Source organism: Gallus gallus, chromosome 10, assembly GCF_016699485.2.
Source record: "Gallus gallus isolate bGalGal1 chromosome 10, bGalGal1.mat.broiler.GRCg7b, whole genome shotgun sequence".
In the NCBI taxonomy this organism is placed as follows: Eukaryota; Metazoa; Chordata; class Aves; order Galliformes; family Phasianidae; genus Gallus; species Gallus gallus.
Genome location: NC_052541.1, coordinates 277,517 through 290,960, shown reverse-complemented (window position 1 = coordinate 290,960; position 13,444 = coordinate 277,517). Strand labels below are relative to the sequence as shown.

The following is a 13,444-nucleotide window of genomic DNA, read 5'->3' as shown; positions in this document are numbered from 1 at the left end:
GCTGGAGGAGGACCAGGCTCAGCTGGGGCTGCTTTGGGGCCTAGTCCGGAGGGAGGCCCGGCACAGCCAGAGCCTTGTGGCAGCAGTCCAACTCTCAAGTTCAACCTTTAACCATAACCTAAAACGGTAACCGTAGTGAAAGGTAGTGGCAGATAGAGCTGCTTTACTGTGTTTTAATTTTCCCAAGAATAGTGAAGGACTCAAGCTAGTAAAGAAAGACCCCTTTCTGAAGAGCAGGACTCAGAAGGTATTACCAGAGAGCAGATCTCCCAGTAGAGATTCTTCCCCTTAGACAGCCAGCCCTTAAATGAGGTTAGGGGGGGCTGGGACCAGGCTCCACCCCTTTTCTGCACAGGTGAAACGCTTCCAGCTGTGCTCCGCAGCAGACCATGTTTTAACAAAGGTGAAAGCCTGTGAAACAAAAGAATCCCTTCTTACTTGTTTCACGTTTGTGTTTGTTGACCGCAGTTCCAACCAGGTGGACTCTCAATGTCTTGCAAGCGACACCTAGAAGCAGGTACAGGCAGGAGGCACAGCACCCTGCAACCTCCAGGTGAGTGACAGCAGCCAGGCAGGGCTTTGGGCTCTGCAGGGTGATTGTGTGGAGCATTATGCACAGGAACAGCTGAGTCTAAAGATGATGGCAGAGCTGCAGAGCTAAGCATAATGGAGAGGCACAGCGGCTCAGCTCGTTTCCCACCGTAACGCAGGAAATAAGAGCCACGAGGGAAATGCAGACGCACTGTGCTTTCCTCTTTTGTCTCATGCCTTCTGGCCCTGTCAGAGGGGAGGAATGAGCTGCGCTTCCGCAGAGACGTTCCTCTCACAGCCACTCACCCCTCAGGTTGGAGCATTCCTGGCTGCAGGGTGGGAAAGCCAGTTCTTGCCTGGTGGTATCTGCAAAGCTGAAAAAGAAAGACAAACTATGGCCTCTTCTCTCATAAAGTGAGAGGGGAGATCCTGTGCTATTGGGCTGCAGTCAAGAGTCTGAGAGAGTCTGTGTTGTGTGAGATTTTAGAGAGAGCGCTGAGGAGTGTGGGAGCAGTGCAAACCTGCCGGGATGCTTTTACTTTCAGGGGCCTTTGTGCAAATGTTCATGTCCTAGAAGCACGTGGCGGAGCACGTCCTGGGATCAAGGTGCCATGGACTGGAAAATGCAGCTCTGGACATACAGGCTTGGCGGAGTTCCTGTGTGAAGACAAAACTCCCAGTACTCCAGAAACGTGGAGGCAGAAGAGCAGTGACAAGGTATCTGTATGTCTGTCAGTATATGTGCACAGCAGGCCCAGCTGCCCCTGCTTCCTCCCTCCACCGGATCTTCTGCTCCTGGAGTCTCCTGTGGCATTGGTGGCGTGGGGCAAGTTATTTTGTCAAGCAGGATCTACCATTCGTAAACCCATTCTGACTGGGCCCGATCCCCTAGTTGACCTTTAATTAATCTCAACATTATCCTTTCCATAACCTATCCTGGCCCTGAGGTAAGACTGATAGGTCTGTAGCTACCATGCTCATCTTCTGGCCGTTTCTGAAGATGTGCGTCATATTTGCCAGTCTCCAGTCCACCTGCATGTTTCCATTTAGCCAGGACTGCTGAAGGACGATGGCGTGTGTCTTGGCAACCACATCCACCAACTCCCTCAGCACTCCAAAGTGCAGTCCATCTGGCCCCGTGAACTCGAGCATCCAGCATTCGGTGCAGGTCCAAAATCATCTCATTGTGGATAATGCAGGGCCTATTCAGTTCCCCATCCTTATCTACCAGCACGGGGGATTTTTTCCCAGGGAGTAACAAGTCTTGCTATTAGCGACTGAGGCAACAAAGGCATTAAGTTCCTCAGCCTTATCCTGATCCTTGGTCACCAAGTTGCCCTCGGCGTCCAACAAGGGATGGAGATTCTCCCTTGCCCTCCTCTTGCTGTTGATGTATTTATAGAAATATTCATTGTTGTCCTTCACCTTACTGTCCGAGCTCAGTTCTAGCTGTGCTTTGGCTTTTCTAATTTTCTTCCTGCACAGCTTTGCTACGTACCTGTAATCATCATAAGTAGCTTGACTACTCTTCCACAAACCATAATCTTTCATTCTGCTCTTGAGTTCCAGTCGAAGGTCTCTGTTCAGCCAGTCCAGGAGTGCGTGGGCAGACAAAGAAGCGTTGTGCAGGCAGGGAAAAATGAGTGCTGTGGGTCCTGGGAGCAGCAATGCGTGAGGCTCCTCCTGCTTGTGCTCTTCCGCTGGAACGTCCCTTTGGTTTTCTACTTGGGAGAATATTTGAACCCGTTGAAAAAGGTCTGACTTGAAGCGAGGGTGCAGAGCAGATTTAACCTCTGCAGGCGTGTATGCCAGAGCATGAAGCATCGTCAACAAGCACGGGGTAGCACCAGCTTGAAACAGGGGAAGCTTCCACAGAGCCCCCAAATGGAGTCCCAGGGTGATGAGATGAAGCTGATTTTGGCAGCATTAAAGGTGGTTTTCCAGGATCTGTGCCTTCTAGGGCTGGGGGCTGTCACTGGGGTTGCTTTCACAGGACACCCCCCAGCCCACCTCAGGACCCACGGGGAGTCTGTCGGTGACAAATGTGTCACTGAGTGACAGCATCAGGGTGGGAATGTGTGGAACACAGTGCCCAGGGCAGAGCCAAGCGGCGCTGGGGGGGGGTCAGCCCCAAGGAGAAAGCCTCCCCCATGGAAGAAATGGATTGCTTAATGCCGTGGGTGAGATGTTGTAGAACAGCAAATTAATGAGGTTAAAAGGTGCCGCCCGGGTACTGTGGGAACCTCCTCCCACCCTGCAAGTGCTGTCCAAAGCTCTCCAGTGCCCCCTGCTGCTCTTTGCAGTTCCCCACTAAGCTCCCGTTGTCTCCCAGTATTGTCCAGTCTCCTTGTGCAAACTCAGTGCCCCCCAGTGCTGCCTGGAGCCACCCCAGTGCTGTATGCGGCCCTCAGTAGCCTCCCAGTGCCCCCCAGTGGACTTCCCAGTGCCTCCAGTAGTGCCCAGTGCCCCCAGTTCAACACATGCACTGCTCAGCACGTGACCGTCGCCTTCCCCAGGAACAAAACAAGGCAACAGAGACGTTGACAGCAGCGATGGTGATGGAGATGTTCAGACTGGAGGAGCTCTTGGCTCGCTGCAGCCACCCCAGCATCCCCAGAGGTGGGCACGGGGACCTGGGAGGGCTTTGGTGCTGCACAAACGACTGCAGGCAGAGGTGTAGGAAAGTGAACGCCAAGCATTTAATAATTGAACGTACAAAACAGCAAATAAATGACAGTAGATATTCCCAACCATTTCCCACCCTGACAATTATTTCTGATCCCACCCCCTAAAATTCCCACCCTCTAATTAATTTCCCACCCCCCAGCTCCCACCCCGCAATCAATTTCTCACCTTCCCCCCCCCGCCCCCCCCCCGCCCCCGGCTCCCTCCCACCAATAGTTCCCTCCCTCTGCAAAACACTTCCCAGCCCCCCAGATTCCCACCCCAATAATTCCTTCCTCCAAATTCCAACAATTTCGGAGTGCAACATGATCAGAGTACAATTTCCCACCCAGAATTGCCACCCCACAAAATTCCCTCCCCCTCCCCACATCTCCAATGCCAGCAGTCACGAAGTCCAATCCTTTTTGATGCCAACCATCTCCCACGGCAGCCATTTCTCACCCCAGCAGTTCCCCACCCCCCAAATTCCCACCCCAACAATATCACAGTAGAGCCATTTCATTTCCAACCTCAAAAAGATGCCAGCGCCCCAAGAATTCCCACCCCAAATTCCCTCCCCCCACCCATTCCCCACCCCAGATTCCCACCCCAACAATATCACAGTACAGCCCTTTCATTTCCAACCCCAAAAAGATCCCAGCACCCCAAGGATTCCCACCCTCAGTTCCCACCCAAAGAATTCCCACCCCAAATTCCCTCCCCCCACCCATTCCCCACACCAACAGTTCCCCACCCCACAACCACCCCCCACCCTAATATTTGCCACCCCAGTAATTCCCACCCCCCAACCATTTCCCACCCCCCAGCCAACATTTCCCAGCCCAAAGCTTTGACAGTCCAACACTTTTGCGGTCCATCAGCTTCAGAGTCCCGCATTGCCCCAGCCCAAGATGCCGTTTGTGGACAGCCCAGGTTTGGAGGGGGAAGGCTGGGGCCAGTGCTGGTGCCCCCGGAACACTGCCGCTGCTCTCTGGGCATCGTGGGGGCCAGCGAGGAGCCCAGGGCTACAGGGAGCCGTGTTTGTCGGCTATGGCCACGTCTCCTGCTACACCAAGTGGGCCGGTTTCTTGGCACGCTCCCTCTCGAGCGCCTGTTGGGCTGTGATGGGCACCGAGTCCTCCTGCTGCGCGCCGTGCTGACACAGCCAGCTTCGCCTAGCGCCGGTGTTTGTGGCCTGGAACATCCTGGCCCCGCGGCAGCTTCCTCTTTCTGGCTGGGACGTGCCCGGTGCTGTTGCCTTTTGTGGTGGTGCAGGCGGGCGCTGGGCACTTGGCTGGCTCGGTGCTGTCCCCATGGTGCTTGTCTGCCACCCGGCAGGAGATGCATCCGGGTGGCAGGGCCAGGCGGGCGAGAACCACGTGGGGCTGCCTCCGCTGCACCCGTTCCATGACCTGTCCACTTTGCGTGAAAGGAGGCACAGGGTGCTTGGCTGGCTCGGTGCTGTCCCCGTGGTGCTTGTCTGCCACCCGGCAGGAGATGCATCCGGGTGGCAGTGCCAGGCGGGCGAGAACCACCCGGGGCTGCCTCCGCTGCGCCTCTTCCATCAGATGTGCTGTGTGGGGCAACAGGGGTGTGGGGGCAGCCAGGGGGGGCGGCAGTGCCAGGCGGGTGAGAACCACCCAGGGCTGCCTCCGCCGCGCCTCTTCCATCAGATGTGCGGTGCGGGGCGACGGAGGCGCAGGGGCAGCCAGGGGCGTCGGCACGGGCAGCTCCGGGGATGCTGGCTGCCAGCAGAGCGAGTTGCTGAGGAGCCCTGGTTCAGGTTGTGTCTCTTTGCTCAGCTCCCTGCTGGCCCTGGAGGAGTCAGAGTGCTCTGTGATGGAAGAAGAGGAGTCGAGGCTGCTGGAGACATCTGGGCTCAGTGGCTCCGTGGCAGTGATGCACTGCATCAGCTCTTCCATTTGGCAGCTGTTCGCAGTGTCTTTGGTCCCCTCTCTTGTGACACCGGGCAGGTCCTGGTTGTGCTGGGGGACCTCCAGAGCACTCGCCGCTTCTGAAAAAGCAAGAACATCCCCCCGAACGATGATGGCAGTCTTCCCACACCCGCTCGGTGCAGGCACCCACCCGTCACCTCTGCAGACCACAGTCTCACCGTCAATCCAGGTGAGCAAATTGTCAATTTCCACATCGTTGTCAAGTCTGTCGGTGCTGGGTGTCTCTTCTGGAAAAGGCAGAAAATCCCCAGCGGGGCAATGCCAGCTTTCCCACGCCCACTCAGTGCAGACACCCCCCCACCAGCTCTGCTGCCCCTCAGAGAGAGACTCACCATTGTTGATCCACGTGAGCAGGTCATCAATGTCTGCGGTGTCGTACAGGATGCCTGTCTTGGATGTCACTTCTGGAAAAGGAAGAAAATCCCCGGTGGGGCAATGCCAGCTTTCTTTCCCACACCCACTGGGTGCCAACGACCCCCGCCAGCTCTGCTGCCCCCAAACTCACCGTCGTTGAGCCATGCCAGGAGATCATGGATGTCCGCGATGTCCTCCGGGATGTCTGCGCTCGTTGTCACTGCTGGGAAAGCAAGGACATCCCCAGTGGGGCAGTGGCAGCTTTCCCACAGCCACCCGGTGCGGACAGCCTGCCACCCGCTCTGCAGCCCCTGGACTCACCGCCTGATTCCAGCGTCGCAGCGCTGCAGGCGAGCTGAGCCGTGGCGGGATGGGGGCACACGTCGGTGGGCGCTGGGTGCCCCTGGTCCTCCGTGAGCACCACGGCGTCTTGAAAGGGCTCCATCGGTGGCTCCCAGGTGGCGGGCAGGGTGCAGGGCACGGGGAGCACCTGCTCCTGCAGTGACGGTACCTGCAAAAGAACTGGTGGGGGGCCGGGGCGGCCGGGGGCCTGCGGCAGGCAGGTGCCTGCGGGCTGCGGGGGCTCCCCGTGGAACACAGCCCCAGGCCACAGCCCCATCGGCTGCTGGGGCAGCAGCGTCCCTGCCAGCAGGGGATGTCCCCAGCAGTGAGCAGGGGCAGTGGGGGGAGCCATACCTGGGTGCAGCCCCCCAGGTAGCAGCTGCAGCACGGGCAAGTGCAGCCCCACAGTTGGGGGCAGCCCCCCAGGGGGGAGCTGCGCTGCCTGTCCCCAGACACCTGGTACCCCAGGCCAGACAGAGGCCTGAGGCGCCAGGTAGGTGGCAGTGGGGACAGGGAGGGGTCGGGGTGGTACCGGCATCGGTCCGCGGATGGTGGGCTGCATCCAGGCGGGGTCCGGTGGCGGCACAGTCGCTTCAACGAAAATGGCGTCGGGTGTCAGAGGCACCGTCAGCGCTCCTCGAGGGATTCTCTCTGTGGGGAAAGGCCAAAGTAGGCGCTGGGGTGAGATCTGGGGCGCTGGGGTGGGATCTGGGGCACAGGGGTGAGATCGGGCTTACAGGGGTGGGATCTGGGGCTCTGGGGTGCTGGGGTGGGATCTGGGTTACCAGGGGTGAGATCGGGGGCGCTGGGGTGAGATCTGGGTTACAGGGGTGAGATCGGGGGCGCTGGGGTGAGATCTGGGTTAGAGGGGTGGGATCTGGGGCTCTGGGGTGAGATCTGGGGTGCTGGGGTGAGGTCTGGGTTACAGGGGTGAGATCTGGGTTACAGGGGTGAGATCTGGGGCGCTGGGGTGAGATCTGGGGTGCTGGGGTGAGGTCTGGGTTACAGGGGTGAGATCTGGGGCGCTGGGGTGAGGTCTGGGTTACAGGGGTGAGATCTGGGGCGCTGGGGCCAGCTGAAGCACGGGAGCAGGGGAAGCCTGCTGCCTTACCTGCCATGACAGCTGGAGAGTGGCAGTTAGGGGAGCCCCTCCCCCAACGGGGGGTTGCGTGACCGTTGGGGTCAGCCCCTTTCCCCCAGGCTTGAGATGGTTTGATTTTTCGTAGGCAAACATCCTTCCCATCCCAGTTGTTTCCCATTCCAATGATCAGTGACCCTCCCAATGGGCATTTTGCAGCGCAGTGCTCTTCCTTCCCAAGAGCCTCCCGTCCCAGTGGAAGTTGACCATCCCTGCAATGAGTCCTCACCCCTTGGGACAGTTTTCTCTCTGAGGGAGGATATTCGGGCCCAGTGGTTTCCCACTGTCACCAGCCAACACTGGGTGGGGTTACCCGGGCCTTTAGCAGTGGAGGTGAGCCAGCGTTATCTGTAGGGCTCAGAGATGGAGGGGCTGTCAGTGATCGATGACCGCAGTAATTGGAGGCAGCAAAAAGGCACTGTGAGGTGGCCATCCTCTGTACCATTGCAGTGGAGACAGATTGGCACTGGTTTGGATTGGTCTGTGTTCAAAGGGTGGGCTATGGGGTGGAATTGGCTGGACAGTCGCAGCCAGAGAGCTGTGCTCAATGGCTCTGTGTCCGGGTGGAGGCGGTCACGAGTGGTGTCCTAATGATGTTCAGCAAAGCCAGGGCAAGGTCTGTGAGGGGCAGAGAGACTCTGGAAAGCGTCCTGGGATTGCTTCTGTGCGGCAGTTGGGGGCCTTGGGGAGTGGGGGGCCTGTGCTGGTCTGTCTGTAGGAGTCTGTAAGGAGGGCTGTGGGGCTGGTTCTGAGGTGGAAGTGAGGGGTTTTGTGTGCTGAGGGACTGTGGGGACTGTCTGTGAGGAGGGTTCTGGGGTGGTTTCTGAGGGTTAAAGCATTGGGTTTGGGGGCTGAGAGGTTGTAGGGGTGTGTGAGCGAGGAGAGACTTTGGGACTCTGGGGCACTGAGGGGCCCGATCTGATCCCAGGGGCATAAGGAGTTTGATTTCCCCTGTGTTTTTCCCCCAAACCCATTTGTTCAACCAATGAAAATCGAAATATACAAGATGTTTCTGAACCTGGCAAAGTGTCCTTCACAGCACTGATGTGTTGGACTGCTGGGATGCTGGCTCTTGCTTTTTTTTTTACCGTGGTTTCAGTGATGGAGTATGCCACTGCAGCGGATGGCCCCAGAAGGGTAAGGACCAAAGAGGCAGGGGGCCATTGAAATAGTTGTATTTCATTTTTTTATCTCCCAGCTGTTTCATGGAATCTGGCTTGGATGTCTAGAAGTAACTGGAAGATTCTTGAGGAATGTCTGGGATGTTTTTTTATCTGGAGGAGGTGTGCCCATCAGGCTGAGGTGTTGCATCTGTCCCAGGTTCCCTGATGTGACGTCGTACTGCAGCTCCCCCAAGGGGTCTTGCATATGCATTGCTTGTGCTCGTGTGTATGACTCCAGAGGACATCCCAGCACAGCTCTGCTGAAGCCCAGTGGCGGTGGGAGGAGCAGAGGACAATCTCAGGTCCTGTGCTCTGAGGTGGATGCTTTCTTCCCAGAAGCACTGCTGGGCAGGATCTGATTGTACCTCCGTGTCCTTTCTGTGCCCAACACTGAACACTGCTTGAGGTGAGGCCTCGCCAATGCCGAGTACAGGGGCAGGATGACTTCCCTCGTCCTGCTCACCACACCACTCCTGATCCAAGCCAGGATGCCATTGGCCGCCTTGGCCACCTGGGCACACCGCTGGCTCATATTCAGCCACCTGTCCATCCGGACACCAAGGTCCCTTTCCGTCAGGCAGCTTTCCAGCCACTCCTCCCCAAGCCTGGGGGGACGCCTGGGGTTGTTGTGGCCAAAATGCAGGACCCGACACTTGGCCCCATTGAATGGGCCCATAGAATGGGCCCCCCCATTGATGGGCCAGTTAACCTTGGCCCATCGACCCACTCTATCCAGGTGGGATAACTGTAGCGCCTTTCTCCCCTCAGGCAGATCAACACTCCCTCCCACCTTGGTGCCCTCTGCAGTCACTGAGGGTGCGCTCAATCCCCTCATCAAGACCGTTAATAAAGATGTTGAATAGAAGCGGCCCCAGTACCGAGCCCTGGGGGACACCGCTCGTGTCTGGCTGCCAACTGGATTTAACTCCATTGAGCACAACTCTGTGGGCCTGGCCATCCAGCCAGTGTTTCACCCAGCGGAGCGTACGCCCATCCAAACCGTGGGCAGCCAGCTTCTCCACGAGAATGCTGTGGGGTACAGTGTCAAAGGCTTTACTGAAGTCCAGGTAGACCCCATCGACAGCCTTACCTTCATCCGCTAAGCGGGTCACCTTGTCACAGAATGGAATCAGGTTTGTCAAACTGGATCTACCGTTCGTCAGCCCATGCTGACTGGGCCCGATCCCCTGGTTGACCTTTAATTGGTCCATGGTGGGTCCAGGGGGCAGCATGGTATGATGCTGGAGCAAGTACCTGCTTTTATTTTTTTCCACCTTGGCTCTGGACTATGCAGTTTACGGAGTCTGTGTCCAGTACTGGGGAGAGTGGCGCTGTCAGAGCCTTGCAGGAAGCACGTAAGGTCTCAGTATGCTTTGGAGCTTGTTCTCCGGTCACGCTTGTGTGCCTGGAATAACCTGCTCCAGCTTTTGGTGCCGTTATGTGTATGAGAATGGGGTTAGCCTGATGCGAGAGTTAGGCTCAACAGCGCAGGCAAGATTTTGGAGCACTGTGTAAGTCAGAAGTCTGTAGTGGGAATATTTATTAAAGGAGCGAAGGAAACGTCAAAGTGTGACGTGGGTCTACAGATGAAGCTCTGAAGGAAATGTCGTATTTGCTTTGCAAAAAGTTTTGGTCATGAACTCGGCGATGCTGGGCTCTTGTTACCAAAGCTTGTCTCAGCATTTCGGAGGGGCAGCCCTCATCTTCCCAGTAGACAGTGCTGTGGAGTTGAGCGCTGATGGAGCCAACTCATACCTCGCTCTGTAGGATCACACTGCGTAAGGGAGTAAACCTGCTGCCATGTGAACTTTACTCTCAAGTGAAGAATGATGTCGTGGGCGTGAAAGGGGAGAAACAAGTGTTTGCTGACTTCCACCTATTTTTATTTCTCATTCTTTATTTGTTTAAATTTTGTTCAGTAGGATAAGCAAAGCCAAGAAGAAGTCAGAAGGCCTGACCCAGAACACGGTGGACAGGTTCGTCCAGGTAAAGGCAGAAATCTTCCCTTGATACTTTTTACCTATTAAAAAAATGTGCTGAAATGGCTCAGTGATCGCAAGTGATAACTTTGCTGCCAGTACTGGTTGAACAAAGTAATCTCTCTCTTAAGAGATGCTTTGAAGTGGTTGTGCCCGTGCAGGAGGAGAGAAGTAAGCCTCCTGCTTGGGTACTGCAACGTGATGGAAAGCGCAGCAATGACAGCAAGGTCCTAGGCTGCAGCAAGTGAGGATTTGCTCACATGCAAAAGCTGTGGGCAGAGAAAGAAAGGAAAGAAGCTGCCTAACTTCAGCAGGTTTCAGGTATGCAGGGATCTCCAGCGACATACCCTTGCCCCTCCACTGCCAGCCCTTCAAGGGGGTCTCAGAAGGGGCGGACCCTGGCTCCAACCCTTCTGGTCACTCCTTGCATGCACGTTTCCTGTCAGCACTGAAAATGACCAAACCTACCACTGAGCAACACGCTGAGCCCCCACTCACCTCGGCAGAAGTCCATTACAATCAGCACTTTGCACACACCGCCGCTGCTTACTGAGTTTCTACTGGAATCAACGTATCCGACCATGTTCCTGCAGCCAGACAGATCCTGCTGCACGATAAATACCTTCAACGTGCTGAACAGCCATGTAGAATGAGCTCTACTTTAATCTCTCGTTCCTCGACGAGGCTTAGCTTTCCTAGCTTTACCCCTGCCTAAGCACCAACTTCTGCCCCTTGGCCGTAATCATCACACACAACAGGATCAAATTGGAGGTCTGTCTCCTCCTGCTTTCTTTCCAGAAGGATGTGAGACAAACAACAGAGAAACAACGAACATACGGAATTAAGCCATTTGGTGTTGGTCCAGATGTTTGGATGTTCCCTTCGATGGCCCAGGCCACGCTCGCTGAGCTGCTCCTCCTTTGTTCAGGGGGGAAATGGTGCAGGTGGCATGCAGTGGCTATGCACAGCATGCGTCTTACTTGCTTTTCCTCCTCTCCATCTTCCATGAGCAAACAGCATCTCCAATCTTTCCTTGCTCAAAAACCACTTAGGTAAAAAAGAACTGGCAAGCTCGCTTTTAGAATTACCTTCTCTATACAACCTGGTGCTTTAAAGCACAAGCTTTCCTAGCAATGACCGACCTCTGACATGCTGTAAAGCAAACAAGGGCAATGACAGAGCCTTTCTTTGAGATCTAGGCACTATAGGACAAGCTATCAAAGAAAGAGCAATCAACTCACCCCTCCGAGCGAGAGTTTGGAAGAAAGGGGTGAGCTGAGGAACACAGCCTTCTCCGCTTTGAAATCTGGATCGCTGGAAGAAGGGGGGGACGGGCCTGGGGGGGCGTGGGGGGGGGCTGAGGAGACCCCTGCGGACTGACTGCGTACGCACTCCCAGAAGCACTGCTGGGACGGAGAAAGAGGAAGGGTGGATCTAGGCTCCCCCAGCTCCAGGCACTCATGTGCTCACGTACTGGCTCAGGCTGTGACCTGGCAATTCCACTGCACATGCTCAACCTGCAAGGAAAAGTTATTCCTGTGTCTGTAGGCTTCGCACACAATCCCAGGTGCAACAGTCAGCCCAGTTCTCAGCTCAGCCTTACCAACAGCAGAAATCCAGTTTATGCCAGTAGTGGTGTTTTTCTCTCTTTGGAAACGCTGTACTGCTGCAAGAAGCAGCGGTTGAAATGCTTCTTTATTGCGCAAGAGCTAGGGAATAAGAAAAGATTTCCTGATTAGGCATACGCTTCAAGGAGGCACCAGACGAGTGGAGACAGTGGAAGGCATTGGCAAGTCCAACCTTTGTTACAAGCTGCTATGTGAGATCCAGTGCCAACTTTTCCCACCCAGTGTGAGGTATAGTGAGGATAAATCATGCCCAAAAGCTTCCGTGCACTAGAACACAAAATCCAATAGATCAGCAGCTGCAGAGAGAGAAATTCATCTCAGCCCAGAAATCCTTCCAGCTGTGTACTGACTGGAGTTCCAAGACTGCGGCATCAGAATCATTCGCCTTCTCTGGGTGCAGTCTAGAAGACGAACACCCCCAAACACACCTGCTTCTTCAGCTTTTCCTTTCCCATCAAGTCTGGGGTTAATAGAAAAGATTTTTTCCTGTCCCCTCTTTTTCCTGGGATTACCCTCTTTGGGGTAATGATTTGCATTTTGGGGGTAAATGATTTGCATTTCTCTTGTGCCTTCCTGCAAGCACGCCTGCTTCAGGGCACATTTCATCCCACCCTTAGGCCTTGTAAGAAGCACTATGGCAAATCCACATGCAGAAAATACAGTCATTCCATTTAGTAACAAAGAAACCACTCTGCCCTTGCTCCTGCCTCTTGCCCCTGCCTCCTCCTGCGCTGCTTGCTTATCTGGGAAGTGCTTGTGGGCCACTAAAAGAAATCCCCACACGCCAGAAAATACAGACAAAAAGAGACAGGCAGAAAAGCGGCACTAATACTTTGTCACTGGTGGGAATCTCCACAACAGAAAGCGTTGTGCTAAACGTGTGAGGTTAAGGGATCATCACTATCAAGATAAAAGTCACAGTATGGAAGATTTAGCGATGGCGTGCTGACTAGAAGAAAAAAACAACTCTTGCCTCGTGTTTTTTTCTTTTGGTCTCTCTTATCATCATCTATTTATCTCATCAGCAGATCTGAGGTTGACCAAAGCCTGTTGCCATGAGCTTTGCTGAACCCATCAAAACTGAGGCTCAGAGGTATTACACCAGCACATAGCATAGGAGAACCCCATCACCTCCATCGTCAAGGGAAGAAGAAAGGGGAACTGTCACAATTAATTACCTCCTCTAAATTGATAGTGGTAGGCTTCTCGTCACACACTACTGCTGTAAAGCAGAACAACAAAGATGTTTACAGCTGCGATAGGGATTTTTGCATACGTGCAACCACACAAGGCTGAGCACACTCCTGTCCCTCTGACATGTTGAGAAATAGCCAGAAGAGCGCAGTGTTCTCTTGCTGTCAGGCTACATACTCCAAGCATTCCCAAAGGCATGCTGTTCTGTAGAACATGCTGAGCCGCCCGGACAGTTGGTGCAGGAAGAACGCAGCAGTATCAGCGCACTCCATCCCGGGGATCTGAATGCATTGGTGGAGAGAACAGGGAAATAAGAGGTAAGAGAGAGAAAAAAACAAAGCAGGCAAATAGCACAGCTGTCCACAGGGGGCGGGGCTTAAGGCAGGGCCTGTGCCGGAGGGTGGCCCAGCACAGTCGGGGCCTCGGGGCCCAGTCTGGAGGGGGCCTGGCACAGTTGAGGCCTCCTCTGGGTCCAGACCAAAGGGGGCCCAGGCGG

At 55.1% G+C, this 13,444-nt stretch overlaps 1 long non-coding RNA gene across 2 annotated transcripts; it reads left to right on the top strand.

Moving 5' to 3' along the window:
* The first annotated feature begins 284 nt into the window (after positions 1-284).
* Positions 285-5,134, top strand: LOC107050809. Of its 2 annotated transcripts, XR_005862577.2 has the most exons (4): positions 285-553; positions 1,077-1,248; positions 2,095-3,150; positions 4,998-5,134. It is a non-coding gene; the product is annotated as an uncharacterized LOC107050809 (long non-coding RNA). The 2 variants fall into 2 exon arrangements; XR_005862576.1 differs by lacking the exon at positions 4,998-5,134 and having other exon boundaries at positions 302-553; positions 2,095-3,260.
* Positions 5,135-13,444: the final 8,310 nt, after the last annotated feature.